This window comes from Crocodylus porosus, unplaced genomic scaffold, assembly GCF_001723895.1.
Source record: "Crocodylus porosus isolate Cpor-Errol unplaced genomic scaffold, CroPor_comp1, whole genome shotgun sequence".
NCBI lineage: Eukaryota > Metazoa > Chordata > Crocodylia > Crocodylidae > Crocodylus > Crocodylus porosus.
The window spans coordinates 70,095-73,920 of NW_017728889.1; the positions used below are offsets into that span (position 1 = coordinate 70,095).

Genomic DNA, 3,826 nt, shown 5'->3' on the forward strand with positions numbered 1-3,826 from the left:
ACACACACACACACACACATATATAAAATAGATCTCCTCCTCCCATTGGAGGGAAAAAATAATCGGGGTGATTTATGAAAAGTAGTTCAAGTGCAAGATGGACCTAAATCAAAATAGAACCGACCGTATTTATCTCCGCGAGCTCCCGCCAGTTTTCACACCCAAAAGTTAGGATTTGGCTAAAATTGCAGCATGAGTTTGGCGAGACTTGTCCCAAGCACAGCCTCGGAGTTCATGTTTGCAAGCATTTTCATTTCTGGCGTGGCTCGCTGCCTATTCGCCTGCTGAAAACGCTCTGAAATGTGTTAAGTGTTTTCAGGTCATCAAGCGGGGGGCGGGGGGGGGGGAAGAAAATGCTTTTGGTTCTGTTTTGAAGATTTACCCCTAGGTTATGTCAGCCCCAAGGATTTTGAAATGCTTGCAAAAAAGCGAGGGGCCGGCTAGATTGCTATTCAGGGGTATCACTGCAAATGAAACGCTGGGAGGTGCCTTCTGGGCAGTGTCGGCTCTGTTTTCGTTTGCTCTGCTGCTGTCCGCGGGCAGAGCGGGACCCCCCAAATACCCCCCACTAGTAATTCAAGTATTTAGGGAAAAATAATCTAGAAAACATCCAATTTCTAAGGGGGGAAAAAGAACAGACCCCCCCCCACACACACACTTCCAGTTTCCCTGTGTGCTTTATGGACCAAGCAGACCTTTTTTTTTTTTAACAACAACAAATTCATTTTATTTTCCAGTGTGCATTTGCATCCCGCATAGACATACATTTCTAGATCTATAGTTTTGCATTCCCGGCTGTGAAATGAACTGGGCTGAAATCCTGGCTGTCTCCGGCGGGTTGGCTTTTAAAACTCATTTGCCTTTTTCTTTTCTTTCTTTTCTTTCTTTCTTTCTTTTTTTTTAAGGGAACCAAAAGGAATGCGAGACTGCAGCCCTCATCCTGGTTTTTATGGTAGTCGCTTTGGTGGTCAAATTCAAGTGCTATGACTCCACAGCTGTCTCCTCCTCGCAGGAAGTCAGCAAATCCTATACTTTAAACTGGGTTTAAAAAACAAAACGACGCCAGGGCTTGGTGCGGGGATATTTACCTACTCGGAGCAATAAATTCTTCATGCACCTACAAGACACATCTCCTGGAGCTGCTCCCCGCATCTTTTGAGCCACTGAGCTAACTTCTTTCCCACCTCTGCTATTCGGTTTGCCCTTAGGAGCAGCACAACCCCCCCGGACCTTTCTTGGGAAATGTGCATTAATTCATTTTCTTTTATTTTGCTGGTACCAGCCCATTGCTCGTCCCCACCCGAGTTCGTTTCTCTTCCATGCAGGTTGCAAAGAGAAGAGAACTGGGGGTGGTGGTGGTAGGGGGGAATAATTATGCTCATAAACAATAGCTTAACGTTATTAGTTTGTAGTTAGTATTAATATTGGTCCATAAAAAGCCAAGTTAAAAGATTGCTGACGCTTTAATTAAAAGTTTCGCCCCAAACGACGTCAAAGCCATAAAATGGAGCAGATTACCCAACTAAGGGACCCTCTCTCCACAGCCAGCGCGCTTTTCGCGATATTTAGCAGCCGGCCGGGCGTTTGGGAGGCAGCCCCAAGCTCAGGTTGCCTTTCAGACCCATTTCTATACACCCCGGTCCCTTATTAAAAAGGAACACGAAGAAGGGTTGATGAGGAGGGCCCGCGCCTTTTCGACAGACACGTACCCAGCGAGAGCAAACTCCGGGCGGGCAAAAAATAAAATAAAAAAATAAAAAAAAATGAAATAAATCAAATCAAATCAAAGGCACTGTTGCATGAAGGTGGGCAGCGGCTCGGAGCCCAGAAAGAGTGCCCTCTCTAACAGGGGCAGCCGCCATATTCGCCCCCAGACCCCGCATTAAATAAACTGAATTTCAGGCATATGCAATGCAGACACCCTGGGTTTGACGGCTCGGCTGCAGCGGCCGGCGGATTTCTCCTCCGAGCTTAGCTCTGCTGAAAGATCCTGACTTGTCTGGGGGGGGGATCTCTCAAGATAAGCAACTTTTTCCAAGCCCTTATTCATTGCATTAGCTTTATTATTATGACTACTCTCATCACTCTTATCATTTCTCCAGCTGCAGCCATCCTCCCTTCTTCCCTGAAGCGTGTGCAGGAAGGATTTCCCCCCCTCCATTTCTATGAATATTGCCTAGAAATGAAGCTGCCTGGCGACTAAAATGGGGGAGACAAATATATATATATATACACATAGAGAGAGAGAGAGACCGGCGAAAATGAAAATGAACCGTTTCTAGGTTGAATGAGCAGATTTTGTGAGCTGGACAGTTTGCATCTGACGTCTCCCTCGCGCTTAACTGCTACTTCGAGGAGTTGTCTGTTGTTGCCCAGTCCCCAAAATACAAATAAAATGAATACAAGACTAATAAGGTCCCCAATATCAGGGGCTTCTGAGCCCCTTTGCAATATTGTTCCTGCTTTATGGAGTGCCTTGCTTTTTTTGATTTTTTTCCCCTTCTCTCTCTCGTCTTTCTGATTTCTCTGGAACAGACACACTCAATAAAGGCGTTTTGACTCCACGGCGGCGTGTGAGTTTTGGTGGAGGTGCCTAACCTGTCTTCCGTTGGATGGAGTTGAGGATCGGTGTATAAACAATGGGAACTGCACTTATTTTCCTTATAACATAACAATGGGGGGGGGAAGGGGGAGGGAGGTATCCAGAAAAATTAACCAGCTGGTGTCCTGGAAGGAAAAGAAAAAATAGAGCTAGTTACACGACCGTAGATGGCATGATGATGATGAGTGTGTGCAAAACACAGGCAGCGCAGCTGGAGCCAGAGAAGCCACCTCTATTCTTCCTCCTCCCAGTGTCAGCCCAGGTGCAAATCCGAGCAGACTACAAGGTAGCGGCCACGGGGCAATTGGTGGCTCGGAGAGTTTTGAGCATTGACATTAGCCCAACAGACTTCTTGGAAATGGAGTCACGGCAGGGCGAGGGGATTGTCTTTATCTGTCCTCCAGGTACACCTTTCGCCTGGCGCTGGGAAGCAGGGTTGAGCTTGGCAGCTGGCTGCAAACCTCGCCGAGCCTCTGCTAGCACTTCTAGCATGTGCTCCGCCAGGAAACCTGGCAAAATCCAGGGAAGTCTTAGGCTCTCGGGGCGGAAAATACAAGACGAATGACTTTAATAAGGACCTCTGCTATTCCCCCCCGCGCTTTTTTTTTTTAATTCGGCTGGAAGAATAAAGGCTGCTAGTAATCTCGGACGGGCAGTCATTGATTGACAATAAACAGTTGCATTAAATATTCACTATGCCACTCTTACGTAATAAATATTTAACCAAACATTAAAGGAGGTTTTTGCGAATATTTATTAGGCATTGACTTCGCTCATTTGCTCTGTGCCCTGATATATGGCTACTTCGATATCAAACGTCATTAAGCCCAGGCCCGAAAGGGTCCGGGGGAACTTGAAAGTTTGAAACTTTACACAGGGTAGGTCCCCCCTAAAAGCCCGGCCACCTTGGTTTATGCGTAGTTAATATGCACCGCGTAATTAGCCGAGGTTAGAAGCCTGCTAATTACCCGCCTCCCCTCCCCACCTCCCTTATAGCGGTCTAGATATATCGAGATATATATTCACTGCGACTTGCACAGCCCCGTGGTCCAGACAGAGGCGAACTCAGCCCTGCAGCAGGATGTTGAGAAATGGTGGAAAACTTACTTAGGCATCTCCAGGCATTTTTTTTTTAAATTTTTTTTTAAGTGACAGAGCTATGCATTAACACGCCCACAAGCTGCCTAGCAGGGAAACATCAAACCATTTAAAAAAAAAAAAAAA

General features: G+C 46.4%; 1 long non-coding RNA gene across 1 annotated transcript; it reads left to right on the forward strand.

Moving 5' to 3' along the window:
- The first annotated feature begins 854 nt into the window (after window positions 1-854).
- Window positions 855-2,562, forward strand: LOC109323152. The gene is made up of 2 exons (XR_002104560.1): window positions 855-952; window positions 2,103-2,562. It is a non-coding gene; the product is annotated as an uncharacterized LOC109323152 (long non-coding RNA).
- Window positions 2,563-3,826: the final 1,264 nt, after the last annotated feature.